Genomic DNA, 15,510 nt, shown 5'->3' with positions numbered 1-15,510 from the left:
ATCATGGCAGAGCCAGAAACTGAACCCTGACCTTCAGTCCCCAGTCAGTGCCTTAACGACAAGAATATCATTCCTCTCCTGCCTCATAATTTACAAGTGATATTTTTTCCTTCTGTTTGTTCAGTTTAATTCCAATCTCTGGCCTTTATATGTAAATGAAAGCAGAGATGAAATTCTGAAAACAAAAATCTAGTGAAAAAAACATAGAGCACACAATGAGTATTAGAAGTAATTTGTAATGCATGAGTCATCCAAAATTCAATCTGGATCCAGTAGGGCTTGAAAGGTTTTTCCCATTGAAATTTTAATATTTCATGTGGCTAGTGATGCTGAGGTATATCGTCATTCAATGTTTTCTATAAGAAATGAGATTTTGGGGATTGAGGGAATTGTTTTAACAGAAGAAAAACTACATTGTTAAAGTCTTTCATGGCTCCATTATATTTTTCTGCCAAACTAAACAAAGAAACACATTTGCCTTTCAGTTGTTTCATATGCTTCATTTCAGCTCTTGCCCCTGCCATTTAAAATAATCCATCCATATTATATTTTGGCAAGGTTTCAAGAAGTCAAAACCCATGTTATGTTCGATAACGTGATATGATTAGACTGTATTTCTAGAACCAGATTTGTAAAGGGTTAATTTCTGCTCAAGATATAATAATTGGTCTTTGGATGAAGCAAACTGATTTTTAATTAATAAAATAATTCTGAAAAATCATACAAACAGCAATGAAACTGAAGTTCTCCCCATATGTTGTCAAGAGAGATTCCATGGTACTTTTCACAAAGGCAGGGGCGGCTCTAGAATTTGCGCTGCCCCAAGCAGGGCGGCACGCCGCGGGGGCTCTCTGGCGGTTGCCGGTCCCGCGGCTCCGGTGGACCACTCGCAGACATGCCTGAGGAGGGTCCGCTGGTCCCGTGGCTCCGGTGGACCTCCTGCAGGCGTGCCTGTGGATGCTCCACCGGAGCCGCGGGACCAGCGGACCCTCCGCAGGCACGTCTGCGGGAGGTCCACCGGAGCCGCCTGCCGCCCTCCCGCGGGATGCCATCCCAAGCGCGCGCTTGGCACGCTGGGGTCTGGAGCCGGCCCTGCACAAAGGTAGCATTTTATGTTTCCCTGCCCGGTCCTCACTTATGCAAGTAGTCACCTTAGCTTCAGTTGGCTCACTCCTGGGAAAAACGGATTTCAGGGTTGGACACAGAGTAAGAATATTATACCTTCCCAAACTCCAACTGCTATTTTCATTAGATAAATATTATTATTTCCTTCCTGTCCCTAAATAGTAGCATTGCTAGCACTATTATAATGGCCCACATCATTATAATAGTTGGTATGTTCCATCCACAGTTGAATGATCCATAGGAAGTTCTCCCACTGCCTCCATACAAGAGGAGTTTCTTGTTATCTTGCTACAAGAATCTCCTGTACTTTTTCCAAACAGGTCTGTGGATTCCACCAACAACTACTGACTGACTTTCTGATGTCAAATATTTTCAATTAATTCATTTCAATGCCACCAGCTGAATTTACTTGCATGTCTTACCTCACCCTGTCATCTGCATTAATCTTTCTGACTTGCCTTTATAGACTCAGACTTTAAGGCCAGAAGGGACTGTTACAATCATATTTGTCTGACCTTGTTCACATTGCAGGCCACAGAACCTCACCCATCCATTCCTGTAGTAGGCCCATAACCTCTGGCTGAGTTACTGACATCCTCTAATCTTGACTTCAAGTTACAAAGAATCCACCCTTTACTCTAATTCAAGTAATCTGTGCCTCATGGTGCATAGGAAGGTGAAAAACCTCCCAGGGTCTCTGCAAGTCTGGCCAGGGGGGAAATACCTTCCTGACCCAAACCTGGCAATCAGTTAGACCCTAAGTATGTGGGCAAGACTCACCATCTAGACACCTGGGAAAGAATTCTCTGTAGTAACTCAGTGTCCTCCCTCTATAGTGTCCGATCTCCGGCTGTTCAAGATACTAGCTAATAGCAATTGTGGATGGCCCACATAGCCCATAAACTCATCAAGCCCAGTCTTAAAACAAGCTAGGTGTTTTGCCCCTTTATCCTTTGTCTGTTACAAAGTCCTTTCTCTTGCCTGTGTCCGTCTCTATCCATCCTGTTTTACCAACTTCTCCAGTCTCACACCCTCCCTATAGAGATTATAGAGACACAACACACTGTGCTTCACGTGAATTCAAGACTGTCTTTATCTCCTGTTTACACAGACCCTTACCTCCTGGTTATACGTTCCCTACTGAACACACTGAATAGCGGCTCTAATTGTTCATAACTAGCACCACACTCCCATCTTCACCTCAATTCAATCCTTCCAGATAAAAACATGGTTTATAAAAAGCAGGTGGTTTTCAGAGTGTATATCATACCTGTATGTAGATAGATACGTGTACATACCCATATTTTATAATATTATGTATATTTTGTGGGACTGTTAAGACATTCAGTTAACAGACCTAAATAACCGTGTGATCTTATGATTGTAACCTTTGTTCTCCATTCCATTATTCTCACTGTTTGCTGCTTTAACTCACAGTATCATGTCTAAAATTAGACTGTAAGCACTTCTAGGCAATTTAAGTGCTTAATTAGTCTGTCAGGCATCCAGCACATTTTTGGCACTATATTAATAAAAGTAAACATTGAACACAAGAGGTGCCAGGATAAAGGCCTGTGGAACTCTGCAGCTATGGGCTGTTGGAGACACTGATCGGTTGCCTAGCAATTCCCCTTTGTGCTCTCTCTCTGAAATAAAAAAGCGGAGACATTTCAAGATATTCCTTCCACTCCTTCCAGGTATTGTAATCAAGAAAGCAACAACTCATGATTCATGTTGCTGATATCAGCAGTTGATATCTGGCCTGCTCAGCAGCCTCAGGAAATCACTGACCAAAGGCCACTGACACTGTGATTAATGCTGTTTCCATGTCACAGACTGGTCTGCTTGATGATTAAAAAAAAAAAAAACTGTTTATTAAGTGTTGCCTGGCCACTGCTTTCTCAAAATATTAAGTGAGACCATTAGCTGAAATGCTTGCTGCCAGGCACCCTGGCCTTTTGAGATCTAGAACATATTTAAGAGTTGCCAGCAGCATGTGCTTCCTTTGGGAAGTATTCGTGCTGTCCTGTCACCAAAGGGTTTAAACAGTCTCCAGTTTCTAATCAGCCAAGAAGGGCAAAGGATCCATTTCCATCTTCACACAGTGCATGAAAAACAAACAAATAAAACCAAAATCGACTCTGAGGAGGAGTTCAGGAGGACTGTCCCAAATTTGCTTAAGCTTCTCCGTATGGATCTAATTCCCCATGTAATTCTGTGAGATGCATAAGAATGATACATGTCCAAATAAAATAAAATAAAATGAGTTTGTATGCAAATAATATAGCATCAAGATAGTGACACAAACCTACAAAACCAGTTAAATAAGAAATATAACCAACTGATTCCTTTTAGTACCTAGCTCTAAAAGGTCTGATTTGGGATCAAATTCTGCCACCCTTACCCACAGTGACTGTGATGACTCAGAATGAGTAAGGGTGGCATCCATTGTCTTTAAGATGTGGATGCATCTTATGATGCACTTTTCTTACCAATGTCTTTCTTTGCGTGTGTAGGTTTGTGGAGAAAGTCTTTTTTATCTGAAGCTAGAGAATCAGTTTTAGTATATCACATTTATAATCCACTATTTGGTCAAAGGCCTAGACCACATTGTTTCAATAAAGAGCTCTGTACAAGGCATCCTGAACTGCTAGAAATATACTATTACATTCAGTATCTGAGTTAAATCTGAATTGCAGTTTGTGGTTTACATTAGTACATTTTTTAAATCCATAACCAGGATTATTATTATATATATATAGAGAGAGAGAGACACATTCTAAGTCAGCAATTATTTTGAGAGTGAGTGGAGAATAAATATTTGTCAGGGAATAAAGATAATGCCTGACTTGACACCATTTGGGCTGGGTAAAGAAGTAAAATCAATATCCGAATTAACTGGATTTTAGAATTCCCCAGTCTTTCATGAGTTCATCAGAAGTAGATATTCAGAGACATTTTGTACCATGCCTCACTTTTATGTTTTGAGGAGAATTTGGAATGAGAAAGATTTCTGAGTACTTTCAATCCCTGAAGAGCCCCTATATTTTATTTAATGCCCCACTTTCCATGCTTATGGAGCCCTCCATACTGCTTCTCAAGATGATGTAGGCCTAATCCAAAACTCAGGTGGACCTTGGATCAGTCCCAAGTTTGCACCTGAACCCTCCCTATATACTGGGACTTATGGATTCCAATCCCTCAGGTTTAAATCTAGAATTCTGGTTGCCTACTCCAGGGATAGGAAATATATATCTTTTTGTTCTCAAAAATTGCTTAACCAGTTTTTGTTCAATCCTTCAAAACCCCCAAAAAGGTTTCATCCCAGGCTGAGAACAAACATACTGTGTATTAAGCCAAAAAGGGAAACATTTGACCAAGTAATTAGCAACAGTAATTAGTAACAACAAGATATTCAGTTGGGGGAGTTTAAGAAGAAATTACTGCATTTGCACAAGGGACAAAAAATCTCAATGAGACAGTTGCAGTCCTGTTCCCATCCCCCCTTGCCCCTTTGAAAAGAGTATTTTATTGAAAGTAGCCCTTATGAGATTGCCAATGTTTGGGTAGTTTCCCAAGAGGAAATTCAGCCTGTATAATTGCACATCTGCCTCATTCTCAAGAAAAGTCAATACAGAATGCCCTTTATCTTCTTACTAAATTCCCCTAGAGTCAAACATTCCTAGTATATTGTGTCACCTTGCGGGGAATGGGTGAAGGTTCTAACGCTTACCGTCTAAGGCTCTTTTTGCAGTTTAGGAATTTCTCATATCAGATTAAAAGAAAAACAAAATCCAATATCAAATTTAACTGCTGCTTAACAAAAAAATGTCTCTCTACAAAACCAAACGTTTTACAAAGCTAGCTTAATGTTCAATGGAGGCCTTAAGATTTAAGATTCAAGTGGAATTATTATTTTTAAGGTAGTATATACAATAAAGCACAATTCAAAATGTATTATGTGTGACCTTCTGCTCTGGGGAGCAGAAGCAGCTGGAGCATGTACAATTTTTGCCAATTGCATGCAGGAGACAGGAGGGGATGGACTGAATATGAAAAGTGTGTGTTAGTGCTCTCTCCATTTACTTCCCCCAACTCCTGAGCATACTTGGACAGATTCAGGTATCCTCACTCCACCAGAGTAGCAGCTTAGTCCACATGTGGTCCCATTGACTTCAGGACAGGAATGATTCAATCATGCATCAGTGACAGCTTTTCTTTACATCGGAATTTAAACTCAAGATCTTATTGGCCCATAGAGTTAGAAACAGGAGCATTTTACTACTGGAAAAAGGAGACTCCAATTCTCCAGTGGGACCATGCCCTCTAGTAAGTCCCAAGATGATTGACTTTAAAGCCATGACAGAAGATAGGATAGGTTACTTCTAGAGCTCCCTCTGAGCTCTGTACAATGGAACTTATGGTAACTGTTGCATTTGACTTTACAGTTTGGGGGTTACAAACTGTAGTCCCAATAAACTTTAAAACTTTCTAGACCATTCCTAAAATGGGGTTTTCTGTGGCATAAGGTTATCTGATGGTCTAGGTGGTATACAGGCCTTTTCAACACTGATTAATGATAACCTTCATAACATATACTTGTGAATAATAGCTATACCTGGTCCATGACCCTCCCTACCTCAAGGTGGGGGAAAGTGAGTGGTAGAGAGGCAGCTGCAAGCCAAATGGAAACTTCCTTATGACAGGACTCCTAATTGTGAATTCCTTTATGATGCAAATCCCCAACTATCTCTATAGAGGGGCTGTAAGTCCTATAGCCGGAGTGGCACAAAGGAGACTTAACTTGGGATCTCTCCCCCTTTATATCATGGTAATGGCTAGAAATAGCAGAAAACTTTCGCCACATTTGTAGGGATTTTGCTGAAAAAAAAACCACCCAAACTTTTCTGTGTTTTCTGACCACTTTTCAGGAATACATTTTTCACGACCTGCAGTGTTAGACCTTTTGAATATACTTATTTTGCTTTGTAGCCTGTTCTGCACTAATGTCTATAGTAACTATAGTTTAGCAGCAAACATTTTCTTCTGTCTGACTAAATGGAAAGAAAAATAAAAGGTGGGTTCATATATTAGCAACTGACAGCATTAGAAAAAAGCATCAAGTGACATTTCAGTGACCACGAAAGTGACTTATTCAAAGTGATAGCACAGGAAATGGAAGAGGGGAAAAATGCAAAAGATATGGTAAATTCAGGAACAGTAAGACATAGGTTATGAAATTTTGTGCATAGGTTTAGGTTGTATTTAGTACAGTTTAAAATTAAGGAAAAAATAGCTAACTAGATAGCAATTCTGACTTAATTTAGTCCACTAGTCCCTTTGGATAATTCACTGTGCTTAAAATATATATATAATTTCCCCCCATTTATACTAATCAGTAGGATCCCAAACTGGACTACGTCCCCGTTCTCATCATTGAACTAACCAAAGCAGGGTTTTGCCTTGTGGTAGAAAAGGTATTTTGATCCACGCAGTACTTTTTAACAAATGGTAGCACCATGTTTTTCTCACTGACACTGCTTTAAGGAAGAAGAAAACCGGGCCTATCATTTTTTAATCTGACAGCATCCCTACAAGACAAATATTTACTGAATGTAGCTTGATTTGGAAAAGCTAGGACTAGACAGTGGTTTCTGTTTGCACTCAATTAATATTTGAATGTTGAAATGCTGTTTCTCATGCATCTGTTTCTTCTCCCTCTAAAAAATAAAAAGTGATTGAAACAAGGCAAGTCTAAACAAACCATGATATAGATGTTTCAGGAAGCAGTCAGAAGTTTTGCTTTTGACATGATAATACCAACAACAATAAAAAAAAGCACACAGCAGAATTTATTTCTGACTCTAAAGGATGAAGGAAGAATGTCTGCTGGGAAAAATGTCCAATTTTTCCGTTTCATATTCACCTCAGAAGATTGACTGGTCTTCCTGTTTTGATATGAAGCAACAATTACTGGACTGTAAACTGTGTGCCAATTATAAAATGTCCCCCAATATCTTACAGGCCCTGAACCAACTCCAGGCCTGTGGCATGTAGGTACCCTGCATGTGTTAAGGAGGAAAGCAACTGTAAAGAGTCTCTTCTTTCATGCTGCACCTAAACAGCACTGGGCAAGTACTAAGACCGCCACTAGGCTCAAGACTCAGTGTTATGCCACAAGGCCAAGTCTTCAGCTGGCTAATCCTTGATTGCAGCTGACAACAGGGCCTTGTGGGCCAGAAGGAATCAACAGAAAATGATATTTTTTCCTGTTTTTGAGACATTCTATAAAATTTAACAGAAAATAATATGCCCACTGTAGAATGGTTCAAGGACCCATAGAATGGAGATCATTCTTAGTTCAACTATATTTGTGGCAGTTCTATTTGAGCAGATCCTGCTATCAGGTTCTGCCCAACAAGCTGATGTTAAAGAGTGTGTGCATAGATAGGACAATTATCATCTCCCTATTGTCCATGCCAGACTACCCACTACTGCTTAAGGACTTAGCATCTTTAAATGAAAGGACTAAATGTCTTTGGGGGTTATGGGAGGTGCTTCTGTTTTTGTTGTTTTTTCCTAGATTTTTGCATGAATTTTCAATGGAGCAATGCTGAGGAGCTGTCCCCATCTTCCCCTCCCCCTGGAATCTGCACTAGTAAACATAAAAGATTAACATAAATAGCTGCTAGATTTTCAAGATTCTAAAGATTCTAAAAACATTAGAACTTTTAGAATACTAGCAATATTTCGGAAACATAGGAGCTTGGGAGGGATTTTAGCAGAAGGATCTGAGGCCAATTTTATGGAAAGTCTTCTGCCTACACACTAAGGCCTGGTCTACACCGGGGTGGGTGGGGGGGAATCGATCTAAGATATGCAACTTCAGCTATGAGAATAGCGTAGCTGAAGTCGACATATCTTAGATTGACTTAGAATCACTTACTACGCATCCTCGCGGCGCTGGATCAATGGCTATGGCTCCCCATTGACTTTGCTTCTGCCTCTCCCCGAGCTGGAGTTCAGCAGTTGACGGGAGAGCGACCAGAGATTGATTAATCGCGTCTACACTACCCGCGATAAATCGATCCCTGATAGATCGATCGCTACCCGCCGATCCGGCGGGTAGTGTAGACGTTAGACAAGACTGTTCAGGTCAAATCTTCAGCTTTTTCAAGTGGACTTAGCTCCATTGACTTAAAAGTAGATATGGAAGTTTACACTAACCAATTTAGGATCAGGCCATCTACATACATCGATAAGGTTTACAGAATTTCAATACAAAGTTTCTGAAAGATACTGATTGCTTTAGATTACCAAATCTAAAGGATTTTAAAAAAATAATTCATTTTCCTCCAGGTTTGCTTTTCACATTTCATTCTAGGCAGGGGACAGGCATCACCAATTTGGTCAACTTAATATACCCTTGCCCTCCGTCCTCCCGACCTCCCCCCCCACACCATTTGAAAGCTTATTATGTCTACTTTAAGATGAAATATTACATGGAACTGTCAAGTGGTTCCATTAGGGATAAACAATGATCCCTCCCTTAACATGTTAAAATTACTTGTTTGAAATCTTTACATTTGTTTCATTAGTTTAATGACTCTAAGACATAATATTCGGTTTTGTTGTGACCTCCAAGCTTTGTTCCATAACATTATTAGGTGCTAGTTCTTGGCAATTCAGAAAGCATGCCCTTATTGTTCCTATCTATCCGACAGCTGAACTTCCTGCCTTCACGTCTGTCCATAAGACTTTCAGGAAGGACGGTTTATTTTACATTTTGCCTGAAGTACTTTTATGACTATTTTAGAGAACTGAGTCACACTGACATTTTTCATATCTCTGTTCCCCAACCCCCATCATTTTCTCCTTTGTCCATTTTCCCCTCACTGAACATTAGTGCTATGTATCCTTCTTCTCTTATATTCCCTATACCAAATCTAGCATGTAGTTATTTAGATTTTGTCACTTGTTTTTAAATCCAGTTAAATATCATTGTGTTTTCATTACAGAGTTATCATAAAAGAAGCTCAAGTTCACGCTGATCCGAAGTAAAATATTGCACTAATCATTTTTTGTTGCTTGTTCTATTTTTTCATTCAGTATGACAACAGTCATTACCTTGTTCATTGTTTAAATAATCTATGGACAAGACAGAGAAAATATTCTTTTGATTTTAATAATGAGTGAAATTGATTTATAGTTACATGAGATTTGTGTAATTCTGCTACAGCAGACAGAGCATTCTGCTGATTCTTAGAACTGTAATTGCCTCTAAAGGCATGGGCTCCTAGGATTTGAAAATAGTCTAGCAGACGGACCACAAACTCTGCCTGAATAAATCTGCCTCTCTCCCTGGAGCTTCCACTGTATTCAACTGAGTGCAAGCACTGTTTGAAAAGCATGAGACGTTTCATGACAAACTCTGGGTTACTGATCTAAATTAGCATAAAATGTTTCACTGATGGTTTGGTTCTAAGCAGCCACTTCCAAGCTTGCCAAAATGCCCATATGCTGACAAGTTCACTACCAGCAGATAGTTCCTATTGTAAGAGCGCTGTCTCTTTAGAAAACAAAAATCTACATTTTTGCAATCCCTGAGTACTAGACTTTGCATCTGGACATCTGACTACAGTACCTAACACATGCTAAGGAAAAACCAACCAACTTTTGACATCCTTTGGGCAGAATTTCTTGCCGTCTTTCCCCAAAGAAAGTCTTTTGCAAAACAAAGACTTTTACAAAGTACTCACCAACCAAATTCCTGTAAGCAGTTCTTGAAAGAGAATTGGCGAATTCCTGAAGCCGGTTGAGCTTGCTTCTCTGCTATCAATTCTTGTTGAAGATAGGACTTGGGAGCGGGGGAGATACAATGGGAAAAATGCAATCTGATCCTGCTATAATGCAGCTGTAGCAGCCTGCTGATTACGCTGCCAGAGGTTGCTCCTCTGTTTGTTGTGAAGAGAGGGTTATTCTGGCTAAGATTCAATGAGATCAGCAGCAGTAGGGAAGCTTCCTGTTTAGAGTGTTGTGACCTCGCCTGCGTTTTAGGGTAACTTTTCTAAATAGCAGCAATCACGAAAGAAACATGCTTCCAGTATGAGGAAACTGGATAAGGAGGAAGTCTAAATGCTAACTCAGTTTGTGTACACTTCAGTACATTGATGACAGTCCTAAAGTTGCTTCACTGTTTACTTCACAGAGATATGTTAAAACTTCCCATGTATTCTGCTAGCATCATATTTCCTTTATGTAATAAATGAAGTTCTGTTTAAGAGGGGAATGACTTATCCATTTTACATATAGAATTAGATTCAGCACAGGGTCTACATTGGCTTCTACTGTAGGCGACTATAACTTTCTCTCTGCTGAAGTGCCTTATGAGCACCCAGTGCAGCCCCAAGACCTGGGGGCATGGCAAGGGATATGCAGATATAGCTCATCTCCTCAGCAAGCTCTGAGGATCAGGGTTCCTACGGAGCGCCTGGTTAAGTTAAAAGCTGTCCCATTGCTAGAAATATTGCCTGCCCTCCATTGCAGACAATCCCCCAGCCCTATCTGAGTGGTAGTAGTCCTTGCTCACACAAGAGGTACAGGTAGGAATTCTCTTCACCAGCTTATAACTTCAAAGGTGATGTTCCCAGAATGGGGTACTTTTACATAAGGCCAAAATTTTCAAAAGCCACTAGTGAGTTTTGAGTTCCCAACTTCGGGTGCCCAACCTTAAAGGTGGCCTGATTGTCAGATAATGCTGAACACCAACTCTCTGAAGATCTCAGCTTGAACACTCAAAAATTGAGACACCCAAAATCACTAATCCATTTTTGGATCTCTTGACGTATAGGTTTACAGTTTGGGTAAAAATACTGGATGAAACAAACTGAATCACAAGCAATGCTGCCTGATACTATTTTTCTTAATCTAGTAACCTTTACTTACCAAATCATCATGAAAGATTCAGAATAGCCCCTAAACCAGGCAAAACTGTCCTACTTTAGAGTATTATAAACCCAAAACTCAGATCAGTTTTGGGGGAACTATGCTAAGTTTTAGGCACAGATGAAGGGTTTTATAGATCTAGATGGAAGTCAGACAAAATTTGCTAATTTCAGCTGAAATTAAAAATAAAATATTCATCCCCCACCATGTTCCAAACCTCTTTGAATTTCACTCAACTTTGATCTGTAAATTCTAGCATGTGTTTCTATGGAAGGGATCAGCCAGACACAATAGCTCTCTTGCCATATATTGGGGCCTAATCTTGTATACACTTACACACAAGTAACTTTTATTGTGCGTAGTTCCTTTGAAACCAATGGCATTTCTCACATCAATAAGGTTACGCGTGTGAATATGTTCGTAGGGTCATGACATCAGTTCAGTCACTTCAGTGAAGATCCATGAACTTGAATGCTTATTTATCCCCATTACAGAATTTATTTTATTTATTTATTTATTTTTGGAGAAACCATATATAAACAACAATATTCTCAGGGACGCAGGGAGAACAATGTCTGTATTTTGATTAAAAATTGGCTAACTAACAAGAACTTTGATAAGTAATGAAATCAAACCAGAGTTCAAATTTTTCATTGTAGATAGAAAGCACAAAATGAGGACAAAGGACAGCGTCTCTCATTTGAAGATGATCGTGTTTTCCTTTAGATTTTGATGAGGTAGCTCCCGTTCTCCACATGTACATTCATTCCTCATGATTTACCAAATGACAACTATTTATCTTTGGATTTCTTTGATTTATAATTAGGAGCTGACAGACTGTGACTGAAGTTGGGAACAGACTTTGAAGATGAAACCAGACTGATCTGAGCTTTCAGCATCACTAAATAAGGTTTGACTTACAGTCTGACCCAAAGCCCACTGAAGTCAGTGGAAAGAATTGCAGTGCCTTTAACAGGCTCCTGCAATCTTTACAAGGTGTCTTTCTTAGTGTCTTTTGCTTTTATTCAGTATATTCAGTGAGATGGAATTTGAGAGTTTTAAATCCCTAGAGTCATTAGAAAAGGGGGACATCTACGCTGCAATTAAACCCCTGCAGCTGGCCCGTGTCAGTTGACTTGGGCTCATGAGGCTTGGGCTGCAGGGCTTTGAAATACTGGGTAGATATTTCAGCTCAGACTGGAGCCTGGGCTCTGGGACCCTTCCACCTTGTGAGGGGCCAGAGCTCAGGCTCCACCCTAAGCCCAAACATCTACACTGCAATTTTACAATCCCATAGCCTGAGCCCTATAAGCCTGAGTCAGCTCACATGGGCCAGCCATGGGCATTTAATTGCAGTGTAGACATAACTTAAGTGACCTAAGCCCAACCCAAGATGCCTTTACTGAGGGGTGTTTTCTGATTAGCCTCGCCACTGGCTAACAAAGAAACAAAAACCCACGATGTAAGAATTATTATACATGAGCAGCCCTCCTCCGCACAACTTTGTAATGGAGTGATTTTGACAGCAGGTTACATTTTACAGGACCCTATAGCTCAGGTAACAAGGAATTATGCTGCAGATGCCCTGATGAGGCATCACTATCTAGCCTTCAGTCTTGTGCCAATGGTAAAGAAAAATAGGAAGAGTTGCTTTCTGACACTGAATGAGGAACTTCATCAGATTAAGGAAGTTATCCTGGAATCTTCCCCCATCTCTTACCACCTGACAGCTTGCTATAGTTTAAAGAAACACGACACATAACCTCACCCTTTCCTTTTGTAGGTTTTTTTTGTAAACACCTTCTAAAGGCTTGTCTATACTGGCAAGTTTTGTCAACAAAACTTATGTCAACAAGGAATAATCAACAAAAGCAAAGTTGCCAAAGCGTGTCTACATTTTCTCCCTCTGTCGACAGATCATGTCCACATTCGGGGCACCATTGTCGACAGCGAGAGCAATGGACTGTGGGTATGAATCCCACAGCGCCTGGCAACACCATCCGTCACTAGGTGTTGTGGAAATGAGGAAAAGGAGCACAGGGCATCCTGGGATGTGCAAAATGTACCTGTGATGTTCCCCTCTGGTGTTGTCTGGACCAGTGATCTGCTTGGTCACTCCAATCCTTGAGCCAGCCTTACCCTGCTCTGCTGTGAGAACCCCCACTCCTGGGCTGTTCATGCACGGCCTCTGGCAGGTAATCTCCTCCCAGCAACTTGCAAGTGAATGACACTAGCCAATATCTCTGGTCCCAGAAACAACCCTTGGAACCTCCGTCTTGCAGTGTCCAGTTATGCCCACTGGATGCTGCAAGCTTATATACGTTCGTCAATTTAACAAAGAAATTGATATGTACCAGGCTTGTTATCCCAAGGGGAACCTCTGACACTTCAAACCAGATGCACTGCTTCAGGTAGAAAAGTGATTATAAATCAAAGCCTAACAAGTCAGATTTGGTCAAATGAAATAAAAGCAAAACACATTTAAGCTGATCTTAACACTTTCAATGTCCTTAAAATGTAGATGCTTCTCACCACAGGCTGGCTGGTTACTTTTCAGTCAGGCTCTCCCCTTGGATCAGCATTTCAGTCGCTTGGTGGTGGTGGTGTCTGTAGATATAGGTGGAAGAGAGCCTGGCAAAATGACTGCCCAAAGGAAGGAGGTGACTCCCTGGAGGGTCTAACAGATTCTTTTGTTCCTGCCTAAGCCAGTGTCCATTGTTCTTGTGAGCTTGGGCTGGGTTTGTCCCATCCATACCCTGACAAGGTGTGAACTGCCTCTCCCGTCTTGGAGTTTTTGCATGGGCTTGCTTTAAGCCATGAGGATACATTTTCAGCCTCCATAACTATATACATGAAATTATAACCTATAACCTTACTATAACATTACTATAATATCACTATAACAACCATGCTCAGTGCATTCTGAGCCTTCCGAAGACACCCAACATGACAAAATTTGCATTGGATATCACACAACCATTTAATAAAGATGAACATGGGGGTGTAGGGTGTTCCCCCAAGGTACAGAGCATCACAGTACCATCATGCACCGCTTTGTGTCCCAGCCTTCCAATGGTTTCTGGGTTCCTTCCGCACCATTTTTCCAATTGACAGTCTTTTGTAGTGCGTGCCAACATCTGCAATGAGAGAGAGGTTGGATCCTGCGCTTCTCTCCTATGTGCTGTTAGCTGTCATGAGGACATCGTGCATGGCAGCACAGTTACTCACAGAGTTACTCACAAAGTTACTGACAGAGGATGAATCACAGGCACCCAAGTGTGATATGGACAGCAGCTACTCATCAGTGCTTTGTGTATTCACAGAGCAGCTGTATACGGTAGACCATCGCTTTTGGGCTAGGGAAACAAGCACTGATTGGTAGGATCGCATTGTCATGCAGGTGTGGGATGAAGACCAGTAGGTACAGAACTTTAGGATGCATAAAGCAACCTTACTGGAGCTATGTGCTGAGCTGTCCCCTGACCTACAGCGCAAGGACACCATATCGAGAGCTGCCATTTCTGTAGAGAAGCGTGTTGCAATCGCTGTGTGGAAGCTGACAAATCCAGACTGCTACCGGTCAGTTGCAAATCAATTTGCAGTGAGGAAGTCCACTGCTGGGGCTGTCTTACTCCAAGTGTGCAGGGCAATAAATTGCATCCTGCTGCGGAGGACCATGACTCTAGGAAATGTGCATGAAATAATGGATGGCTTTGCAGAAATGGGTTTCCCTAACTGTGGCGGGGCGATTGATGGCACACACATTCCAATTTTAGCGCCAGAGCACCTTGCCTCTGAATACGTCAATAGGAAGGGATACTTTCCCATGGTGTTGCAGGCGCTTGTGGATCATCGGGGGCATTCCACGGACATCAATGCAGGCTGGTCTGGAAAGGTGCATGCCGCATGCATCTTCAGGAACAGTGGCCTGTACAGAAAGCTGCAGGCGGGGACTTTCTTTCCAGACCACAAAATCACAGTGGGGGATGTGGAAATGCCCATAGTAATCCTGGGAGACCCGGCTTACCCCTTATAGCCCTGGCTCATGAAACCTTACACAGGGCACCTGGACAGCAGCAAGGAGCATTTTAACAACAGGCTGAACAGATGCCACATGGTAGTCGAAAGTGCCTTTGGCTGTTTGAAAGGTCACTGGAGGTGTCTCAATGGCAGGCTAGACCTTACCAAGGATAATATTCCTGTGGTCATAACCACGTGCTGCACTTTGCATAATCTGTGTGAATCTAAGGGTGAAATATTTTCTCAGGTGTGGAGCACTGAGGCAGAGCGCTTGGCTGCACAGTTTGAACAGCCAGATGCTAGGGCTGTCAGAGGAACCCAGAGGGCTGCTATTAACATCAGAGAGGCTTTAAGGAACCACGTTGACAATGAGGGGCACATGTCTGCTTTGGAGTTGCTTCCCTGGTGCATCCATGCACC

General features: G+C 41.4%; 1 protein-coding gene across 4 annotated transcripts in view; it reads right to left on the bottom strand.

The window, feature by feature from the left end:
- TFPI (tissue factor pathway inhibitor) overlaps positions 1–15,510 on the bottom strand; it is a 147,154-nt gene that overhangs the window by 41,708 nt on the left and 89,936 nt on the right. Inside the window, exon 1 of one of the 4 annotated variants that reach the window (XM_039494715.1) lies at positions 9,885–10,219. The exons of the other annotated variants lie outside the window; for them this stretch is intronic. The gene's annotated coding sequence lies outside the window, so the exon portion shown is untranslated. Of the gene's footprint in view, positions 1–9,884; positions 10,220–15,510 lie in introns of those variants that run through there. 4 annotated transcript variants of the gene reach the window in all.

This window comes from Mauremys reevesii, linkage group 11 (genome assembly GCF_016161935.1).
Source record: "Mauremys reevesii isolate NIE-2019 linkage group 11, ASM1616193v1, whole genome shotgun sequence".
Taxonomy (NCBI): Eukaryota; Metazoa; Chordata; order Testudines; family Geoemydidae; genus Mauremys; species Mauremys reevesii.
Note: the sequence above shows the minus strand (reverse complement) of the source record. Positions and strands in the feature narration are given on the sequence as shown.